Source organism: Bubalus kerabau, chromosome 4, assembly GCF_029407905.1.
Source record: "Bubalus kerabau isolate K-KA32 ecotype Philippines breed swamp buffalo chromosome 4, PCC_UOA_SB_1v2, whole genome shotgun sequence".
In the NCBI taxonomy this organism is placed as follows: domain Eukaryota; kingdom Metazoa; phylum Chordata; class Mammalia; order Artiodactyla; family Bovidae; genus Bubalus; species Bubalus kerabau.
Window position 1 is genome coordinate 32,673,503 of NC_073627.1, and position 24,280 is coordinate 32,697,782.

The following is a 24,280-nucleotide window of genomic DNA, read 5'->3' on the forward strand; positions in this document are numbered from 1 at the left end:
TCACACTGGATCCCCTCCCATGCAAATGTGTGCCGTGAACCTTAGGTTTGTTTCCAGGGGCCCAGTCCTGGGAGGACACAGAGTGTCAGCACAGGCGGCCTGAAGAATCAGATCCTGGGAGACAGGCATTCCGCCAGGTCCAGAAAAACACCGCATCCGGCAGGCCCTTAAATAATCAATTCCGACAATTACAGACAGAACGGAATTTACACACAGGAAATGTCCGTCGGAGACTGTCTCTGTGTAATATCAGGCAGGTTCCCTTTGCTGACCCAGGAGCTTCACGTGTCCTTGTTAGAAGAGGCTGATTATGTTTATGTTTGTTGTTTGTCTACCTGACAATTTCCCTTCTCTTCATGTTGTGTTCAGGTCAGATTACTCCTGGAGGTATCTTACTTTGCTGATCATCTAGACATTAAAAGAATTATGCTCCTCAAATCCACAACTTCACAAACAGTTTTCAAAGAGCTGTTTTATTGGTTTTGACAGGAAGTCCAGAAGTAAATAATCACCACAAGAAAGCATGGTTTGTAGTTCATTCAACTGGGGCTCACCCTGGTACTGAGAAGGAGGTAGAAAGTGAGTAACTCTGCTCATGAAATGCTGCCTCACCCCCATGAAAACAAAATTATGTGTGTTCTTAAAAATTCATGTAATATTTTTGTTTTTTCCCACGTTAAGTATTACCTTTCACATATATTTTTGCCCACTATTCCATTTAAGAATGTTAAAGCTATTCACCATGTATTCTTTTTTAAAATTCCTTTTTCATCTAAAAATAGCTCTGAGGTCATATTAACCTCCATCCCATGCATTCAAATAGAGTAAGTATCCAATCAGTAGAAAAATCAGAAAGGAAAAGGCTAGTTTATAACTTCCCAGAAAGTTAATGTTTCGAAGTGTCCAAAACACCCCAAGAAAACTTTAAAGTAAAATATAAGCTGGAACATTCAGTAAATGTACTTCTATTAAAACACAAATAAGGACTTCCCCGGTGGTCCAGTGGTTAAGAATCCACATTTTAATGCAGGGGACATGAGCTCCATCCCTGGTGGGAAGCTAATGAGAAAGTAACTGGCAGGAAGGCTAGGGGGTCCCCAAGACCTTCTCCGTACCCAGTTCCAGGTTCCTAGCACCTCTTCCCCAGCAGCTCTGAGTCCCGGGCACTCCTTCCCCAGCAGCTCTGGGTCCTGGCACCCCAACCTGGCCCCCAGAGCAGTTCCAGTTCCCCAGCAGCGACACTCACGCCACAGAGCACTAAGCCCATGCTCCATAACTACTGAGTCAGCACCACAACCAGAGAGTCTGTGCACACCAATGAAGATCTTGCATGCCATACTAAGACCTGAGGCAGCCACACAAATACATAAATAAAAATGGATATTTTTAAAAAACACAAGTAAAAACTATTATCCCCAAAGAATAATGTGCAGAGAATAGAAGTGGGAAATTTATAGATGAAGAAACAGGAAATGACCATTATGCATAACAAATGTTGTACACATCCAAAATTAAGTGAATAAGTGACAGTATACAGAAACAAAATCAGGTGAGTACAAAGTGAAACACAATTTTCTATCTCATTCATCAGATTGATAAAAATTCTAATGTTTTGCAATATCACTTGCTGGCAAGAATGTGGAGAAATGGGTTTTACCAGACTTTGCTGGCAGGAGTATAAACTGGTATGACTAACTAAATGGCATTTTGTCAGTAGTCTGTGAAATTAAAATGCACATATCTTATCACTCAGAAATTCCACTTTTAGTAAATACTCTCCAGAAATATTTGCACACAAACATGGAGAGACATGTACAGGATGTTTATAAGCATTGCTTGTAATAGTCCAAACTCAGAAACACAATAGAGCATTATTTGGCAATTACAAGCTTTTCAATAATCAAGTACACATGTGGAATATTTATAGCAATTAAAAGAAACTTTAAATATATATGTATTTAACATACATAATTGAAAAATCTAAAGAACACACTGTTGAGTAAAGAAGAAAATCACAAAATATAGGTGTGGTATTTTATCATTTCCATAAGTGATATCATTTCCAAAAACATACACACATGAATAATATACTACTCAAGTTCACAGTTACCAAAGTTAGTTATAAAGTATACTTCAATTTTATCTGTCATGTTTTATTTCTTCTATTAAAAGCAGGTAGAGAAAATATTACAAAATGTTAATCATCATCATTTTTAAGCATTGAGATGGTTTTTTTTATTCTCTCCATTTTAAAAAGTGAAAGAAAATATCATAACAAAAAGTCAAGAAAGAGACATTGGCCAAGGATAGAAACAGGTAATCTATAGAAGAGAAGTAAGGGAAAAATATATTCAACATCACTGTTAGTCAAAGACCTGCAAATGTAAGCCATAAGTGGCACTGCTGCTGCTGCTGAGTCGCTTCAGTCGTGTCCGACTCTGTGCGACCCCATAGACAGCAGCCCACCAGGCTCTCCCATCCCTGGGATTCTCCAGGCAAGAACACTGGAGTGGGTTGCCATTTCCTTCTCCAATGCATGAAAGTGAAAAGTGAAAGTGAAGTCGCTCAGTCGTGTCCGACTCCTAGCGACCCCATGGACTGCAGCCTACCAGGCTCCTCTGTCCATGGGATTTTCCAGGCAAGAGTACTGGAGTGGGGTGCCATTGCCTTCTCTGATAAGTGGCACAGTTTGTTTGTTTGTTTGTTTTAACACTTATCATATTTAATTTTTGGTGTTTCAAGATTGTTAATATTGTGTTGGGGGGTCACTTTGAAAGTTTTATTTACAGGTAATGGTGGAGTGCTCTATAATTATCAATTAGCTCAAGTTAATCAATAGTATTAGATGTTTTTGTGGTGCTGAAGAAGACTCTTGAGAGTCCCTTGGACTTTGGCCATCCGATGTAAAAAGCTGATTCGTTGGAAAAGACCCTGATGCTGGGAAACATTGAAGACAAAAAGAGAAGGGGGCAGCAGAAGATGAGATAGCATCACTGACTCAATGGACATGAATTTGGGCAAACTCTCAGATAGTAGAAGACAGAGGATCTGGGCATGCTGCAGTCCATAGGACTGCAAAGAGTTGGACAGACTTAGTGACTGAACAACAACAACAATCTACAGTATTATATCAGCCTTCTATATGCTCCTGATTTATTTTTACATTTTCTATTAATTACTGAGAAAGAGGAGTGTTAAATTCTTCAAATATAATTGTGGTCTAATGACAAGAGAATTTATGCTTTTGACAGTCTGGAAAGTCTTTATTTCACCTTCATTATATAAGATATTTTAGCTGAATATAGAATTCTAGGTTGATAATATTTTTTTTGTTTTGTTTTATTGCTTTAAAGATGCTCCATTTCATCTGGCTTGCAAGGTCTCTAAGGTTTCATGTCATTCTTATCTTCATTCCTTTAACATAATGAGTCCTTTTTGTCTCTGTCTCCCTTTAAGATTTTCTCTTTTTCAGTAAATTCAGTATTTTGTTTGGTGGCACAGATTTTTGATTAAAAAAAAAAATCGTAGAGTGCACAGTGGGTGCTCTGCCTGAAAAAGCTTGGGGGATAGGGGGCCGGTGGCACAAGGACTTTTCCTGTAAACCTCTCTCCCCTGCCCTGACCCTGGGGAGCTGGAGCCCTGGATTGAGGAGAGGAAGGAGGATTCAAAGAACAAAGAGAAAAGGAGTAGGATACACCTTTTCCCTCCTCTGGCCCCAGGGCCACAGTCAGAGCTGACATCTGGGAGTGGAAAAGCTCTGAATTAATTTGTCATTGTTGTTCAGTTGCTAAGTTGTCTGACCCTTGGTGACCCCATGGACTGCAGCACATCAGGCTACTCTGTCCTCTGCTGTCTCCCAGAGTTTGCTCAAATTCATGTCCATTGAGTCGCTGATACTATCTAACCATCTCTTCCTCTGCCACACCCTTCTCCTCAGTCTTTACCAGCATCAGGGTCTTTTTCAACGAATGGGCTCTTTACATCAGGTGGCCAAAGGATTGGAGCTTCAGCTACAGCATCAGCCCTTCCACTGAATATTCAAGGTTGATTTCCTTTAGGATTTACTGGTTTGATCTCTCTGCAGTCCAAGGGACTCTCTCTAAGTAATGTAAGAAGCATTAAACTTTACTCTAGGACTTTATGACATATGACCACGTGATTAATAACTTTAACAAGGCTATTCTGTGACAGATTCAAGATGACATCATGACGTTTAAAAGGAGATTTGAGTCCTTATAGTTAAAGCAACGGTAGACAAATTGAAACAAGACATCAGCTTAGATAAGCTGCAGACCAAAAATTTGGAAGACAAATCACATTTTAATAGAGTAACGGTATGTCTGGTTTGCCTAGGCCAGTCCCTGATTCTCCTCATTTTTCCAGGAGTAATTATTAACAACACTCTCTTCTATTCTCAGAAGTGCCTGGGTTTGCATGGTGACAAAACTCAGGAGGATTAATTCTTTTGTTGAAGGATAAACAGCTAAAAGGTGGCAGCACTGGATTCAAACAAGGTCTATCTGGCCCCAAACTCTGTGTCTTTCCACTGCTCTTAAGTATTCCTAACTAGACTAGTAGCCTGAGTCAGTAAGGTTTCACAAATGATGTTAAGAAAATGAATTACAACTATTAGTTTCAAGACTATCTCAAACATAATATTTAAGCCAATAATTGTTGGCACATAGAAACTCTTGGAGACCGGTCTTAATAAGTGTAAGAGTAAGAAGTGCATACAATGTAAGCATCTGGTTCTAAAGAGATTGATACCTGTATTTTCTTAAGCATATCAAACACACAGGGGTTACATTTTCCAGTTGCATATAGGCTTCCCACATTAGCTAAACAAAGGTAAAAGGTCTATATTCGAATGGTCATGAATTTCAAATTAGTAGGGTTCAGATTAAATTGTTTTTATGTACATTCATAAAACTAATGAAATGGGATCACTATTCATAAAAGCTTAAAATATCAAGCAATAATGTTAATACCAAGTAAAACAGTATTAACTGTGTAAAAATTATATATAACTTCCTTTCAAATATCAAATTACAAAATTGTGGACTTTTTTAAAGAGAGAGAAACTGGAGTGTGTATTTGCAAAGAACTTATCCTTTGGGACATATTCTGAAATATTAAAAATATTTAAAACATTCCTGAAAACTACAGATGATGCATTGTGTAAGTTATATTACACATGCTTATACACGAATGCTTGCTGATATATTTAATCTCACAGTTTATCTGTAAATATGCTATTATTTTCTTCTAGATCAAAAAGGAAACTTCCCAAACTAGGAAGCAGTTTTTTAGTTTCTGTCTCTCTAAACCACATTTTGGAGGGAAATTACCAAGAGAACTGCATAGAGATGGGATGGTAGAAAAAACAGGTTTTGTTTCCCTCTCTATCTATCATCAGCTGTGTGACCTTGGGTAAACTGTTCAACCTCTCTGAGTCTCAATTCCCTTTCATGCCAAATCAGAATGTCACTTTCTCACCATTTTTAATTAGGCTGAAAACTCAAAGTGAGATAATATTTGCATAGCGACATCTTTCAAAGTACCTTTAGAAAGAATAACTCCCTTTGTCAAAGGATGGTACAAATTCATTATGTTGTTATTATTGGAATAAATGTCTTCCAAAAAAACACTAACTTTAAACAGCAAAGAACATTGCATGGGGGTCTCAGAATTCCAAAAGAGCAGCAAAGGAAAGGGGGAGGGCAGGCTAGAAATGGTGAGAGGTGGGATGAGAAGGGCCCGCAGAGAAACGGGTCAATTCTCAGCAAAGCCCTGTTTTTCAAAATGTGCACGTGATGGGTGAAGAATCTTGCGAAAGCATCTGTTGCGACAAGTCCTCCCGCAGGTGCCCATCTCTGCTACTGAGACCTCTGGAGCTTGGGGAGGGAATCCCCACCTGGGCCCAGACTCACTCCATTCTACAACTGATCTCCCCGCCCAGCCCCCCGTCGGAGCCCTTTAATGAAAGTTGACACTTGGCAGAGGCAGGAATAGAGGCACGCCCTTTTAACGGCTCCAGTTCCCAAAAGGTTTTAGCATCTCAGGAGCACACGTTCTGCCATATGCTTCCTCCTGTATCTGCCATTCACCCGCAGGGCTGGATACTGCATCTAGCTATAGGAAGAGATGCCACATGTGGCTGGAGACCCTGGGTGTCTCATCACCAGAGCTTGGTTGGAGGGCAGAACAGGGATGCTCAGTACAAAGCCCAGGGCCCCTTCCTGGACTGGGCACTCTGAGTGTCTTCTGCACAGGAGATGCTGTCTGGACAGCAAAAGAGTCAACCTCTGATGGGCACCAACTCGAAGGTGAGAGCTAGCTTGCTGTGTCACACCCCAATCATCTTGTGATCTCCTCAAGGAGGGAGCATTCCCTTGTCCCTGAAGTCTCAATCAGTGGCTGCCTAGCGGCTGTTGGTCTGAAGTTTGAACAATAGGTTTGTGGCTTCCCTGGTGGCTCTATCAATAAAGAATCTGCCTGTGATGTGGGAGACCCAGGTTCAATCCCTGGGTCGGGAAGATCTCCTGGAGAACGGAATAACTACCCACTCCATTATTCTTGCCTAGGCAGTCTCATGGACAGAGGAGCTAGGCAGGCTACAGCCCATGGGGTCGTGAAGAGTCTGACACCACTGAGCAACTGAACAACAGCAACAATCCTGCATCCCTCTGACAACAGAAGAAAGCCAGCTGGGTCTGTGAAGGGTCATCACCACCCCGACCCCCCTCCCTGTGCTTATATGTGTGGTGCCCTTTGTCTATCATGCAATGTGGCACTAGGGGTTGTCCTTCCCCTCCTCCCCGTGTGACGGAGAGCTCTTTGAAGGCAGATGCTCTCTGCCTTTTGTTTTAGCGGTCCTAACTCCTAGCAGAGCAATTTAGCATCAGATAGGTGCCTTATGAATATTTGGTAAATGAGTAAATGAGAGATGCAAAGTCTATATGTGAGAGAATAGACTGCTTTCAAGGTGGCCCAGGAAGAGAGAGTAGCTGAAATTATTTTCTCCCTCCATTTTATTGAGATGTAACTGACCCACAACACGGAATAAGTTTAAGGTGTATGGCATAATGACTTGTGAAATTACGACCACAAAGTGACAGGCAGAATTATTCCCAAGGGTGTCTGTCATCACACAGATATCCCTGTAGCTCTGAGATTTCTCCCATCCACTTCTCCAGACGTGGGTTAAATGAGCTAAAGGCTCTTCTTCAATTATTTTTTTCCCATTTGTAAGGAAGGATCCCTTTACTTTATATAGGCAAAATTCAATCTCAACTAGTTATGAGACAAGGTATAATGAAATACATGCTATGCAGAAGTGGAAAGAAAGAATGAAAAAAAGAAAAGCTGAGAAAGTGTACGAGAAAAAAATAGAAATTCTAGCCCTTTGATGATAATATGCTTTTTGACAATGGCCAATCAGTGATACCTTATTTCCATGAATGAGACTCCCAAGAACAAGTTTAGAATGCAGGTTGTATCTAGGTAGGCTTGCATATCATACGGCAGTTATATTATATTATTTGAAATGCCAATTGATTATTAGAAACACATTTCTTTAGCTTTGACTACCATGTAATAGACAGGTAACTATTATATCGTTGCTAAACCCCAGTAAATACTGCTTATTGGAAACACATTTCTTTCCACTCAACAATATGATTGTATATGTATCTATTACAGAAATCTTGAAACTCTATCAATTTGTGCCAAAAGCACATCTCTTTCCTTTTGAGCTCGTCAGGCTCAAGATATTGTCTCCAATGGAGTACTATTAAATCCCCAGTAAGCATCTCAGTAATAAATGGTGACGGCGGCAGGAAGAGTTTGGCAGTTTGTTTAATCACTCAGAATAATAACTGGAAACAAGAGCACTCCGCACATTAAAAGCAGATTTGTTCAAAGCGTGTTGACCACTTTGTGTCTAGACTGAACTACTGCTGGATCAAATGTTCTGAACAAAAATTTGTAACAGCAAAACCCTTTTCGGGGGCCAATGAATCACTCTGTGGGTTGGGTGCATTTTTCCAGCCCAGTGGATTTATCATAGCATTCCTATGTTTTTGGATTCGGGTAAGCTCTGGGAGCCCTGGGCTAGAGCTCAGGCTGAGGTTGTGTAATTAAAGAAGAAAAAGGAACAGAGTTTAAAGACCTGAGAGGATATAAGCCCAGTCTAACACACTCACATAGACAAGTGAGGCGAGGAAGCTGAGCAAGCCGAGGCGACTGGTTAGTTCCGGTCCATTTACCCAGGTTCTGGTCCATTTACCCTTTTCGGAGAATGTAATAGATATACAAAATCTAAACACAGTTCTGTATTACATTTTTTTTCCCCACTAAAGGGAAAAAAGCTTTAATTCCTCTGGAACTGGATGGAGGGTAAAAGATATTCACTGTTTTATAATTATATTTATTTCCAGCTTCATGATGGTTTAGGATAGTAAGAAAGAACGTGGTTCATATGGTAGTTATGAAGCCAGGCTAACATCTAGTTTGTCAGTGGGGGAAATAGTGAAATACCTTTTAACAGGATGGTAAATAGAGTGCATGAGGCACCCCCCTCAACATCCCAGCAGTGTGGTGCCCCTCCCCAAGCCTCCCTCAAACTGGCGCCTAGAAAGTTAACACTAGATGTTCCTTTAGAGCAGTGTCTGTCCACTATGACTGGGTTAGCACCTGAACATTACTGGTTATCACATATTTTTGAATGTGACAATATGCTTTCCTAAAGACGCCAGTCCCAAGAATTGGGAGAGGTGGTCTCTAAGTTACATAAACTTAGTTAATAGAATGGACCTAAATACTGAACATGAGACTCTCACAACAATCTGGTCTTCCAATAATAATAATAATAATAGCTATTGAGTGCTTGCTGGGTGACAAGTCGTCTTCCATGTTCCTGACATGTATTAACTGATTTAATTGACTCATTTCATCTTCACTGCAGTTCAAGGAACTGAATTATTACATACTGGATATGACAGAGTAGGATCAAATCAGTTTTGTTTTAAGGTTTATTTATTTATTTGGCTGTCCTGGGTGTTTATTGCAGCACACGGGCTTTTTCTCTAGTTGTGGCAAGTGGGGGCTACTCTCTCGTTGTGGTGCGCAAGCTTCTCATTGCGGTGGCTGCTCTTGTGTGGAGCACAGGCTCTAGGCATGCGGGCTTCAACAGTTGCAGCACATGGGCTCAGGAGTTGCGGTGCATGGGCTTAGTTGCCCTGTGGCGTATGAAATCTTCCTGGAACAGGAACTGAACTGTGTCCCCTGCATTGGTAGGTGGATTCTTAACCCCTGGACCAGCAGGGAAGCCCCTCCAGTCAGCTATACATGAATTGAAGAACAGTAACTGAGGGAAATTTTGAGAAGGGATCTAAAACCCCACAGTTACATTCACAGTCTGCATAATGTGGGTGTCAGGATTGCTATCAGTGTTTTTGTGTCCTCACACTCCTGAAGATTGGGACATCCACATTTCATAACAATGGGATCTCCCCCGTCCATGTTACTTCGTGCCTGGTTATTATCACCCAGCAACATCCTATGGGGGCTTCCCAGGAGGCTCAGGGCATACAGAATCCACCTGCAATGCAGGAGACACAGGAAATGCGGGTTTTATCCCTGGGTTGGGAAGATCCCCTGGAGGAGGGGATCTTCAGTACTCTTGCCTGGAGAATCCATTGCACAGAGGAGCCTGGTGGGTGACAGTCCATGGGGTCACAGAAAGTCAGACACAACTGAGCACACACACAGCATCCTGGGAACATTTCCTCGCCCTTTCGTCTTTTAGATCTCCAGTGACTACGTAGCATCTTATTTTAGATAAATATTTGCTGAGGGACTAGATAAAAGAGTTCTATGTACATGCTATAGTTTATGTAATCCCTCTGATATTTCTGAACACTTAGACTTGGCCTGAATCCTCACGGTAATGAGACATAGAATAGTGATCATCTTTGCACAGATATTTTTATATACATCTAATCAATTCCTAAATGTGGCATTCCTGGGTGAAAAGATATGCACATGTTAATGCGTTTGACATGCACTGCCAAATCACCCTCCAGAAATGTGGTTCCAATTTACAGACCCACTGTTGGAATATGAGTGTCCGTTTCTCGGTACTCTGCCCAGCACTCAATAATTACTCCTTTAACTCATTGCCAGTTTGAGACAAAAACGGTATTTCATTGTTGCTATAATTTTCATGTCTTTGGCTATGAGTGTAGTTGAAAAAATTTTCAACTTGTTCATTTGTCATTTATATCTCTTAATTGGTGAGTTGCCAGTTCACATCTTTGCCCTTAATTTCTACTGTAGTAGAAATTCTTATTGAAAATGTGTTTTTTTAATTGATTTGTAAGAGCTCAATATATTGAGAATAATAGCACTTTTCATCAAACTCTACCCCCCCAAAAATATTTCCTTATTGATAATTTAATTTATCCTTTTTGTAGTTTGGGAAAAAATTTTATTTTTAGGTAATCATATATATGGGCTTCCCTGCTGGCTCAGACGGTAAAGCATCTGCCTGCAATGCGGGAGACCCTGGTTCAATCCCTGGGTTAGGAAGATCCCCTGGAGGAGGGCATGGCAACCTACTGCAGCATTCTTGCCTGGAGAATCCCATGGACAAAGGAGCCTGGTAGGCTACAGACACAACGGAGAACACTTTCACTTTCAATCTTGTATATGAATACTTCCCCTTTCAATTGCTTAAAAGCTTTCTTTATGTTATTATTATGTAAATGTTTAAGTTGATTTTTTAGTTTTCTTACATATTTATGTTTCATCATTTCTGTCTATAATCTACCTGTATTATATTTTGCAATAGAGTTCATTGTAGGAAACCATGTTAATTTTTAAAGAAATATTAAATAAACATAATTTGGGGGTTAATCCATTCTTCATCCAATAACTTAGAGAGCTAGCTTATTAAGTACTAATTCATATATACAATAATATCTTATAATATATTATATATGAATATATAAATAATACAGCACATGCATTAATATTTTAGGGCTTCCCAAGTGGTGCTAGTGGTAAAGCACCCATCTGCCAATGCAAGAGATGCAACAGACACAAGTTCAGCCCCTGGGTCAGGAAGATCCCCTGGAGGAGGGCACAGCAACCCACTCCAGTATTCTTGCCTGGAGAATCCCCATGGACAGAGGAGCCTGGTGGGCTACAGTCCACAGAGTCCCAGAGTTGGACACGACTGAGCACACACACACATTAATATCTAGTTAATAATATATTATATATGAATTCTTATTATCCTCCTTGAGTAGTTAGTGCTATATTTTTGTAATTATTGTAGGTTCATGATAAATTATAAACAGCCTACTTAACAACAAAAGAGTCTCTCATTCTTATTTTCTTGCCTCTTTTCCTCCACTTAGTCTTCAAATTTGGAAAGAAAATTACCCTGGTGTGACACTTTAACTTTTTAATGATAGTTAAACTATCATTAAAATAAAAAAAATTTTTTTAATTAATTAGGGGAAGAACTAATACATTTAATGTATTTTTGTCCCCATCCAGGAGGGAAGTCATCTTTTCTTTTTTAATAGATTTTTATGTCATTCAATAAAGTTTTGTAGTATTTGCCATATGCATGTTTTTAAGCATTCCTGTATGTTATTGTAAATGGAGTATATTTTGTTGTTTTATTTTAATTGCTAATTGCTGCATAAAAGAAAGTTGATTTTTACAGTTAATTTTTTAATTTAATGATTTTTGTACAATTTTTCAGTAACTGACCCATTTATCAAAACTTCCTTTTCAAAACCTTCTATTTTTAGGTGGAAAATAATATAATTTACACCCAACAATGATTTTGTCTCTCTTTTTCCAGTAGTAATATCATTTCTATTTTTCTTGACTTGCTGTATTACCTAGAATGTCCAGGGGAAAAAAATCTTTTAAATTATGATGGTCAGCATACTGAGCTTGTTTATTTTAATAGAAATGTCTATGATATTTTGCCCTAAAGTATATTTCAGCATATACATTTGAAGTGGTTTGAAGTAGTTAGGTTAAGGAAGTAACCTTCTGATCTTAGTTCCAAGTGGTTTTAGCTCGATTGGACTCATAGGTAAATAACTTAATCCAAGATAAAGGAAACAACATGAGTTCAAAGTCAAGTACCATGTCACCAAGACCAGTCAGACATCCTGTACATAGCGGATTACCCTTGATTTCAATAACAACTGTGTCAGGATGTATAATCATTCTACATTTGATCTAGATCTGACACCTCCGATGACATCTGTTAGCTCATAATCTCCTTGCCAGCCAGAACATGCCCCGCGTTCACCACAAACAGAATATGGCGGCCATAATAAAAGGCGAACATGTAAACAAGACTGTCCCCCGGCGGGCTGGGTTTATTCAGATGGAGTCCTGGGGCTGTCATGCCCTCATTTCTTTAATCCTATAGTCATCCCAATCCGGGTGCAATTTTGGACTTCGAGACATGAATAGCAATTTAGGTTGTTACATTTTGAAATAATTACTCTGGGAAAGACCTGAGCTTATCTACTGAGCCATCTAGTGGCCGCAGAGAGCACCTGGGAAGGATGTGAACAGCCGCGCGGTCTTCAGTTTCAGAACAAAAATAACCGGAACAGAGATGCAGACATAGAAAACAGACTTGTGGGCACAGGGAGGAAGGAGAGTGTGGGACGGAGTGAGAGGGTAGCACTGACATCTATCCACCCATGTGTAAAACAGCTAGTGGGAAGCTGCTGAGCAGCACAGGGAGCTGGGCTCCGTGCCCTGTGATGACCTGGGGCTGGGCTGGGAGGTGGGGAAGGACGCAACAAGGAGGGGATATAGGTGTACAAATAGCTGATTCACGTTGTTCTGCAGCAGAATCTAATACACTATTGTAAAGCTATTACCCTCCAACAAAAAAAATACTTGAGAGGGAAAAATGAATGGGACGACATCCCCCCACCCCCGTCGTCCCCCCTAGACTGTCCCACATCAACAGTCCAGGACTTAACTTTGCACACAATAGGCGTGCCATTGTTTTTGATCTGCAAGGGATTTGATCAGCGAATAGAAGAATAACCGGATTGATGCTTTGGCAAATACAATTTAGAGATGCATTTATGTTACCTGTGTAACAACAGCCAATAATGAAAAGCAGAAAATGTAGGCAAACGCAGTATCATATTTAACTCAGGGCCACCAACAAGGTAAAGAATAACATGAGTGAAGATAAGCAGCTAGCGTGTGTGTATATGCACAAACCATGACTGCTAGGAGGGTAGCATTTTAGTTAGCAAAAATGCATTCCTAATGAAGGTAAAATTCATGGTTCTTAAAATAACCCACCAGATTTTGACAGTGATATAATTACAAAAGCTATCTTTCATCTTTTCCTTAAATTTCTGCTTCTGTCTACATAAAAACACACGACCACAAAATCAAGCAAACAAAAAGAGAGTTATCTTGGATCATAGCTGAGAATGCTGAAGAACAAAGATAAAGCAAATTGATAGCTTTTGAATCTTAATAGGGTTTGTCACCTCCTGGAGTGTGTAAATTGAAGACATCTGTCTGGTCTAAAATAAATTCCAAAAATCCCAAACTAATTGCCTCACATACACAAGGCAAAACCTCAGAATTCCATGCGAAAATAAACCTTCATTTAGAAAACAAACTTCATACAATTATGATAAAAGGGGACCTGTCAATAAGCCAGTGTTTAATACAGAAGGATTATTTTGAAATAAACTTCTTCATTGCTCATTAGAATTGGAAAGAACTGTGAAAATAGATCCTTATACCCAGGTCCTTAGGCATGCGGTGGCATTTGAAGGGGCTTAGCTAAAACTAATACACGTTTATATCAGAAGTCTTGGTTGAATTTTTGGCAATTATATTAATTTATAACACACGAAAGAGGAAAATACTGTGTTTTTTTTCTTATCTGACCATTGAAAAACAAATCGAAATGCAGCAAAATCATTCCCGACATAAAGGCTGGACAAGTTGCATCACTGCACCTCACGTCTGTGAAGAGCTGTTCCTCCTTGAGTCAGTTCATCCCGAAGGGACTTCGTGTTGCTTGCAAAGTGATGTGAAAGAAAAGGCTATTTAAAAATTTTAACACGGGGGCCAACACTGGCAAACTCTTTCCTAGAAAGCATCTGAATGTATTAGGAATACTTTGGCATGATATTGCAGGATTGAGACACAGAGGGCGAGGGTTTCATTCACTACTGTTCTAATTCAGATACAAGAGCACCACACGGTCAGAGCCCTTTTTTTTTTATTTTATTTTTTATTGGGATATAATTGCTTTACAGTGTTGCTAGTTTCAGTTGTACAACGTCGTGAATCAGCCATATGTATACATATATCCCTTCTCTCATGAACCTCCCTCCCCCCACCCCACCCCCATTCCACCCCTAGGTCATCTCAGAGCATCGAGCTGAGCTCCTGGTGCTGTGCCTCCCACTAGCTATCTATTTTACACATGGTAGTGGATTTATGTCTGTGTTACTCTCTCAATTCGTTCCAGCCTTCTCCTTCCCCTGCCTGTGTCCACAAGCACATTCTCTACATCTGCGCCTCTATTCCTGCCCTGCAAGTGCCTTCATCTGTACCATTTTTCTAGATTCCGTGTGCTGTGTGTGCTTAGTCGCTCAGTCACGTCTGATCCTTTGCAACCCCGTGGACTGTATAGCCCACCAGGCTCCTCTGTCCATGGGGATTCTCCAGGCAAGAATACTGAAGTGGGTTGCCATTCCCATCCCCAGAGGATCTTCCCAACCCAGGGATTGAACCCAGGTCTCCTGCATTGCAGGCAGATTCTTTTCCATCTGAAGCACCAGGGAAGCCCCCTAGATTCCATATGCTGCTGCTGCTGCTAAGTCACTTCAGTCGTGTCCGACTCTGTGCGACCCCATAGATGGCAGCCCACCAGGCTCCTCCATCCCTGGGATTCTCCAGGCAAGAATACTGGAGTGGGTTGCCATTTCCTTCTCCAATGCATAAAAGTGAAAAGTGAAAGTGAAGTCACTCAGTCGTGTCCGACTCTTAGCGACCCCATGGACTGCAGCCTACCAGGCTCCTCCATCCATGGGATTTTCCAGGCAAGAGTACTGGAGTGGGGGTGCCATTGCCTTCTCCGAGATGCCATATATATGTGCGTTAATATACAATAGTCATTTTTCTCTTTCTGACTTATGTCAGTCTGTATGACCAGCTCTAGGTTCATCCACATCACTTCAACTGATTCAATTTCATTCCTTTTAATGGTTGAGTAATATTTTGCATATATGTACCACATCTTCCTTATCCATTTATCTGTTCATGGACAGTCAGAACTCCTAATTGCAAGCAAATCACACTAAACTTAAGCAAGTTTAACAGGAAAATGTATTGATTCATGTAGCTAAGCTACAGGAAGGACAGAATCCTGGTGTTCCCATGGATGGCTGAATGGTGGCCAGAGGGGTTGAGGATGCTATTCGAACTAGCTTTACCTTGAAAAGATGCTACCTCGTGCAGTTCAAAAGATCTCAAGGAAGGACTCCTACTGGCTTAGCTGAGCTTTGTGCTCTTTTCTCCAGTCCGTGTGGCTTCAGAGAGAAGTCAATGCAGAAGCTCAGTCACTACCCTGACCCTATCTTAGATCAGGGTGAGTGGGATGAGCGGGGTGGGGGTGGTCAACACAGAAAGAGAGAAGGATGGGTACTCTCAGAAGGGAACCAGGCTTTATACTTTTCCAAAACTGCAGAGCTCATGGGGTCTAAATGATCCCTTTCCTTGTCCCCTCCTGCCCTTTTATCCGATGCCTTTTCTATATTTGCCTCTACATATTATCTCTCTCTTGCTCTCTCTCTCTCTCTCTCTCCATCCTGCCCCAGTCTCAATAAACCTTGTCTCTTTAATTTTAGTCTTTTAAGTTTGTAATCAGTGTGTGATGCCAATTACAAGCTATAATCTGCTTCTGTTGTCTCCCAGGCAGGCTCTTCAGGTAGCTGGATCACAGAATGATTCAAGCTACGATTCAAATAGGCAAAGAAAATGGAGTTTCTTTGGTCCTTCAACTGGATCCAATCTTTCTTAAAAGCTCCACCCACTGGGTAGCAAAAGACTGTGATAACACATAAGTAAGATTTTCTGTTGTACTGAAGATGATGATGACGACAACGAGGGGGACAGGCTTCCTTCTTTTCCATACTTCTCTTAGGAAATTAGTTCCCCCAGGCTGTCCTCATACTTGCAACCTCATCTTAGCACTGACATAAGCACATTGTTGGCTTTTGTGACAGACTGAAAAGTGTGAGATTCAGTATATTTTATTCCTCTAGATCTGAACAGACTGTGAGACCTGAGGTAGCAGACTGGAGGTGAAGCCCGCTCATCTTCTTACAAAGAATGAAGACTTTTGGTAACAGTGAACCAACTGCAAGTACTAATTGATTTTGTAGAAGTCATATAATCATAAAACAGAGAAGAAAGAAGATCAAAATGATACGATTATCTTCCTAATTGAACTAAAGATAAGCATCTAAGAGTCATTAACAGAGACTAGCAGGGCTATAGGTATGAGGTTATCAAAGAAAATATTACAGGTTCAGAAGAGAGGGAAGAGATAACAAAATTTGTAGAACATCAATATTGTAGATGCAAAAAAAATGCAAAAAAAAAAAAGCTATGACGTATGCTAGTAGTGAAAGAGGCAGGAAGAGAGCCTAAAAGAGAGTGCATGCTAAGTCACTTCAGTCATCTCTGACTATTTGTGACTCTTTGAACTGTAGCCCTCCAGGCTCCGGTGTCCATAGGATTCTCCAGGCAAGAATACCGGAATGGATTGCCATTTCCTTCTCCGGGAAATCTTCCTGACTCAAGGATCAAATGTTGCTGGCAGATTCTTTACCATCTGAGCCAACAGGGAAACCAACAACAGGTAAATGCATATTAACAATGGTATATTGTGATTGACATAAACACACAACTATATATAAAATAGGTAAGTAATAGTATGCTAAGCTGGTAAGTCGCTTCAGTCGTATTCAACTCTGTGTGACCCCAGAGACGGCAGCCCACCAGGCTCCCCTGTCCCTGGGATTCTCCAGGCAAGAACACTGGAGTGGGTTGCCATTTCCTTCTCCAATGCATGAAAGTGAAAAGTGAAAGTGAAGTCGCTCAGTCGTGTCCGACTCTTAGCGACCCCATGGACTGCAGCCCACTAGGCTCCTCAGTCCAAGGGATTTTCCATGCAAGAGTACTGGAGTGGGGTGCCATCGCCTTCTCCGAACTAATAGTATAGCACAATAAGAAACTACAGTATGATACAGGGAACTCTACTCAATCCTCTGTAATGACTCTGTTTAGATAGGAAAAGAAGTTGAAAACAGAGTGGATATGTGTATATGTATACATAACTGATTCACTTTGCTGTGCAGGAGAAACTAAAATAGCATTTTTTTTCTAAATTAAATGTTTTATTTTGTATTGGAGTATAGTTAATTAGGAGAAGGCAATGGCACCCTACTCCAGTACTCTTGCCTGGAAAATCCCATGGATGGAGGAGCCTGGTAGGCTGCAGTCCATGGGGTCGCTAAGAGTCAGACATGACTGAGCGATTTCACTTTCACTTTTCACTTTTCATGCACTGGAGAAGGAAATGGCAACCCACTCCAGTGTTCTTGCCTGGAGAATCCCAGGGACGGGGGAGCCTGGTGGGCTGCCGTCTATGGGGTCGCACAGAGTTGGACACGACTGAAGCGACTTAGCAGCAGCAGCAGCAGCAGCAGCAGCAGCAATGGCAACCCACTCCAGTACTCTTGCCTGGAGAATCCCATGGACGGAGGAGCCTGGTGGGCTGCCGTCTATGGGGTCGCACAGAGTTGGGCACGACTGAAGCAACTTAACAGCAGCAGCGTAGTAATTAACAATGTTGTGATAGTTTCAGGTGAACAGCAAAGGGACTCAGCCATACATATATATGTATCCATTCTCCCCCAGGGTTCCCTGATAGCTCAGTTGGTAAAGAAACCACCTGCAATGCAGGATACCCCTGTTCGGATTCCTGGATTGCAAAGATCTGCTGGAGAAGGGATAGGCTACCCACTCCAGTATTCTTGGGTTTCACTTGTGGCTCAGCTGGTAAAGAATCCATCTGAAATGCAGGAGACCTAGGTTTGATTCCTGAGTTGGGAAGATCCCCCTGGAGAAGGGAAAGGCTACCCACTCCAGTATTCTGGCCTAGAGAATTCCAAGGACCGTATAGTTCATGGGGTTCCAAAGAGTTGGACACAACTGAGTGACTTTCACTTTCACTTTCATTCTCCCCAATGGGGCTTCCCAAACCTTCCTGACAACGCAGGAGACATAGAAGTCTCGAACTTCTATGCTCTAGGGTTGGGCTTCAAACCCTGAGTCAGGAAGATTCCCTGGAGGAGGGCATGGCAACCCACTCTAGTATTCTTGCCTGGAGAATCCCATGGGCAGAGGAGCCTGGCAGGCTATAGTCTATAGGATCCCAAAGAGCTGGACACAACTGAAGTGACGTAGCACATACATTCTCCCCCAAATCCACCTCCCACCAAGACTGGTACATAACACTGAGTGGAGTATGCAGTAGATCCTTGTTGGTTATCCATTTTAAATGGATATTTAAATGCATGCAGTGTAACACAGCACTTTAAATAAACTATACTCCAATAAAACATTTTTTTAAAAGGTCTAGAAGAAAGTATCTAAATTGCTCATAGTAGTCACTGCAAAGGAGGGGATTGGTGTTGGAAAGGGTTATGAAAGTCACCTAGTGTACTTTCTCAGCATTTTATTTTTTTACAGAAAGAATCTATTCATATATTGTCTAGCACTTAAATTTAAGACTTAAAGGGTCTGAGAAATAAACACCAATAATAGTGGCTTTCTCTTAGGAAGAGCCTACCATTGGGGCAGGAGGATATAAGTGAAAGAAGAATTGAAGTATTTATTAGTTCCACAATCTTAGTTGCTTGAGTTTTCAAATGCATAGGATTTTTCATGTAACTCAACAAATCAATTCTAAAATATGTGAGCCTACATGTACCAATTCAAAAATGGATTACAGTACATAATAGATTCCATTTATATGAGGATTTTGTATAGAATAATTTAGCCAGCAATTTAGATCACTGAAGAAAGTGTGGACTTTTGACTAAATGGCCCTAAAATTATGGTATTTCTATTTAGAAAATAGATTTTTGAGTTTCCACAGAAATGAATTCTAAGTGCAGTTAAGGAACTAAATGTAAACGCAAAATCACATATAAGTATAAATATGCTTACTAATTTCTAGATGGGGTGGTCTTCTAAAACTTGACTCAAAGAAAATGCATATATGGAAAATCTATTAACACGTAAAACTTATTTATATGAGAAAAGATACAATAAGGAATGTTAAGAGGCAAAGAAAGACTGTGAAAAAATACTTGAAACATTTAAACATAAAGAATTAATAACCAGATAAGTATAGAAAATCTGCAGTAAGAAAAAGACAAATTAATAAAGGAAAAAAGAGGGTATGTAAGCAGCCAATGCACACAGAAAAAAATGCTCCATTTCTCTTGTAATTCAGGGAACACAGCTTAAAATAGCATGGAATTTTCTTCTTAGATTGGTAAAATAAAAGGGACCATTAATAGCCAGTATTGGTGGATGTCAAACAATCAGTTCATATATAGTATTACCATTAGTTTAGTTATTTTGGAAGATAACTCAGAAAAACTCAGAATTACTTATTACAGAATGAGATATAATTTCATCCTCCTATTATCAGAACAATTCAGAATTACTTATTACAGGATGAGATATAATTTCATCCTCCTAATACAAAAAAACAAAATAAAATTATCCCTCTCAAAGTATAAATGTATAAACTTGTACAGAAATGGGTTCACAGGGATCAACAGTCGCCTGAAAGGTCACTGGTCTTGAGAGATAGGTCACAGAGCTCGGGAAGACGTGCCAGAAAAACAAGGGAGTAATTCACTTTCTCTCACTGTTCGGGGTTTTAGAGAGAAAATAGAATCCATATGTTCCTCCCAGAATAAAAAGAGAAAAATTATTATGATATTGAAAAGTCACAATTACCTGTTCATGGAGGCTTAAGACAGCAGTAGCTATTTGAATCCTCAGACCCCGAACCTGGGGTCCCCAGCCTGGCTCTGCAGCATCTCTTCCATGAGACCTTGGGAAAATCATTCAGCAACTCTGAATGTTAATTTCCTCACCTGGAAAAATGGAAATTTCATAACTTGCACATTATTATTTACCATTGCTTTGAGAACTAAGTGCATTGTTATATGAAAGGGTTTTACAATCTATTAAGTGCTATTCCAATGTCAGAATCGAGAATAGCTACACACGTAATTTTCAGTTAACATCTAGCTCCTGATGAATGTTTTTAATATAATTATTTATTTATTTTGGCTTTGCTAGGTCTTCATTGCTGCCTGGACTTTTCTCTAGTTGTGAGCAGGGGCACTCTCTAGTAGCAGTGTGGAGGCTTCTCACTGTGCTGGCTTCTTGGGTTGCAGAGCCCAGGCTCTAGGGCTCACAGGCTTCAGTAGTTATGACTCCCGGGCTCTACAGCACAGACTCAATAGTTGTGGTGCATGGGCTTAGTTGCTCTGAGGCATGAAGGATCTTCCTGCATCAAGAATTGAATCCATGTCTCTTGAATTGGCAGGAGGATTCTTTACCACTCAGTCACCAGGGAAGCCTGGTGATGAAGGCTTTAAAAGCCATATTTCAAGTTCAAATAAAATCTGCTTAAAGTAGATTAATACAACATCTGCTGGATCATTGAAAAAGCAAGAGAGTTACAGAAAAACATCTACTTCTGCTTTATTAACTATGTCAAAGCCTTTGACTGTGTAGATCACAATAAACTGTGGAAAATTCTGAAAGAGATGGGAATACCAGATCACCTGACCTGCCTCTTGTGAAACCTGTATGCACGTCAGGAAGCAACAGTTAGAACTGGACATGGAACAACAGACTGGTTCCAAATAGGAAAAGGAGTACATCAAGGCTGTATATTGTCACCCTGCTTATTTAACTTATACGCAGAGTACATCATGAGAAATGCTGGGCCGGATGAAGCATAAGCTGGAATCAAGATTGCCCGGAGAAATATCAATAACCTCAGATATGCAGATGACACCACCCTTATGGCAGAAAGTGAAGAAGAACTAAAGAGCCTCTTGATGAAAGTGAAAGAGGAGAGTGAAAAAGTTGGCTTAAAGCTCAACATTCAGAAAACTAAGATCAAGTCATCCGGTCCCATCACTTCATGGCAAATAGATGGAGAAACAGTGGAACTGGTGTCAGACTTTATTTTGGGGGGCTCCAAAATCACTGCAAATGGTGATTGCAGCCATGAAATTAAAGGACTCCTTGGAAGAAAAGTTATGACCAACCTAGACAGCATATTAAAAAGCAGAGACATTACTTTGTTAACAAAGGTCCATCTAGTCAAGGCTATGGTTTTTTCAGTACTCGCATATGGATGTGAGAGTTGGACTATAAAGAAAGCTGAAAAAAAAATCAAAAAGAAAACACACACAAAAGAAAGCTGAGTGCTGAAGTATTGATGCTTTTGAACTGTGGTGTTGGAGAAGACCCTTGAGAGTCCCTTGGACAGCAAGGAGATCCAACCAGTCCATCCTAAAGGAAATCAGCACTGAATGTTCATTGGAAAGACTGATGTTGAAGCTGAAACTCCAATACTTTGGCCACCTGATGTGAAGAGCTGACTCATTTGAAAAGACTCTGATGCTGGGAAAGATTGAAGGTGAGAGGAGAAGGGGATGACAGAGGATGAGATGGTTGGATGGCATCACTGACTCAATGGACATGAGTTTGAGTAAACTCCAGGAGTTGGTGATGGACAGGGAGGCCTGGCGTGCTGCAGTTCATGGGGTCGCAAAGAGTCGGACATGACTGAGCAACTGAACTGAACTGAACTGAACTGAAAATAGATTACAGAAAATCTCATTGATTCTCTATTCTATCTTTCTCTCTCTCCTTTCCTCTTTTCCTTCTCTTTTCTTTCCTCCTTACCTTCTTCTACTTTGTTGTTTTCATTTTTAAACGACAATGAAAATTTTAAAGGTTTTAGATATTATGAATAAAGCAAAATTAAGTGCAGAAAACCACTAGACCATTCAGGTATGACCTAAATCAAATCCCTTATGACTATACAGTGGAAGTGAGAAATAGATTTAAGGGACTAGATCTGATAGACAGAGTGCCTGATGAACTATGGATGGAGGTTTGTGACATTGTATAGGAGATAGGAATCAAGACCTTCCCCAAGAAAAATAAATGCAAAAAAGCAAAATGGCTGTCTGAGGAGGCCTTACAAATAGCTGTGAAAAGATGGGAAGTGAAAAGCAAAGGAGAAAAGGAAAGATATACCCATTTGAATGCAGGGTTCCAAAAAATAGCAAGGAGAGATAAGAAAGCCTTCCTCGCGATCAATGCAAAGAAATAGAAGAAAACAATAAAAAGGGAAAGACTAGAGATCTCAAGAAAATTAGAGATACCAAGGGAACATTTCATGCAAAGATGGACTCAATAAAGGACAAAAATGGTAGGGACCTAACAGAAGCAGAAGATATTAAGAAGAGGTGGCAAGAATACACAGAAGAACTGTATAAAAAAGAGCTTCACGACCCAGATAATCACTATGGTGTGATCACTGACCGAGAGCCAGACATCCTGGAATGTGAAGTCAAGGGGACCTTAGGAAGCATCACTATGAACAAAGCTAGTGGAGGTGATAGAATTCCAGTTGAGCTATTTTAAATCCTGAAGGATGACTCTATGAAAGTGCTGCACTCAATATGCCAGCAAATTTGGAAAACTCAGCAGTGGCCACAGGACTGGAAAAGGTCAGTTTTCATTCCAATCCCAAAGAAAGGCAATGCCAAAGAATGCTCAAACTACCGCACAATTGCACTCATCAACATACACTAGTAAAGTAATGCTTAAAATTCTCCAAGCCAGGCTTCAGCAATATGTGAACCGTGAACTTCCTGATGTTCAAGCTGGTTTTAGAAAAGGCAGAGGAACCAGAGATCAAATTGCCAACATCTGCTGGATCATGAAAAAAGCAACAGAGTTCCAGAAAAACATCTATTTCTGCTTTATTGACTATGTCAAAGCCTTTGACTATGTGGATCACAATAAACTGTGGAAAATTCTGAAAGAGATGGGAATACCAGATCACCTGACCTGCCTCTTGAGAAACCTGTATGCACGTCAGGAAGCAACAGTCAGAACTGAACATGCAACAGACTGGTTCCAAATAGGAAAAAGAGTACATCAAGGCTGTATATTGTCACCCTGCTTATTTAATTTATATGCAGAGTACATCATGAGAAACGCTGGGCTGGAGGAAGCACAAGCTGGAATCAAGATTGCCAGGAGAAATATCAATAACTTCAGATATGCAGATGACACCACCCTTATGGCAGAAAATGAAGAAGAACTAAAGAGCCTCTTGATGAAAGTGAAAGAGGAGAGTGAAAGAGTTGGCTTAAAGCTCAACATTCAGAAAACTAAGATTATGGCATCCGGTCCTATAACTTCATGGCAGATAGAATGGGAAACAGTGGAGACAGTGGCTGACTTTATTTTGGGGAGCTCCAAAATCACTGCAGATGGTGATTGCAGCCATGAAATTAAAAGACACTTACTCCTTGGAAGGACAGTTATGACCAGCCTAGACAGCATATTAAAAAGCAGAGACATTACTTTGCCAACAAAGGTCCATCTAGTCAAGGCTATGTTTTTTCCAGTGGTCATGTATGGATGTGAGAGTTGGAGTGTAAAGAAAGCTGAGCGCCGAAGAATTGATACTTTGGAGCTGTGGTGTTGGAGAAGACTGTTGAGAGTCCCTTGGACTGCAAGGAGATCCAACCAGTCCATCCTAAAGGATATCAGTCCTGGGTGTTCACTGGAAGGACTGATGTTTAAGTTGAAACTCCAATACTTTGGCCACCTCATGCGAAGAGCTAACTTATTGGGAAAGACTCTGATGCTGGGAAAGATTGAGGGCAGAAGGAAAAGGGGACGATAGAGGATGAGATGGTTGGATGCACCATTGACTCGATGGACATGGGTTTGGGTGGACACCGGGAGTTGTTGATGGACAGGGTGGCCTGGCCTGCTGCGGTTTGTGTGGTCACAAAGAGTCAGACACGACTGAGTGACTGAACTGAACTGAACT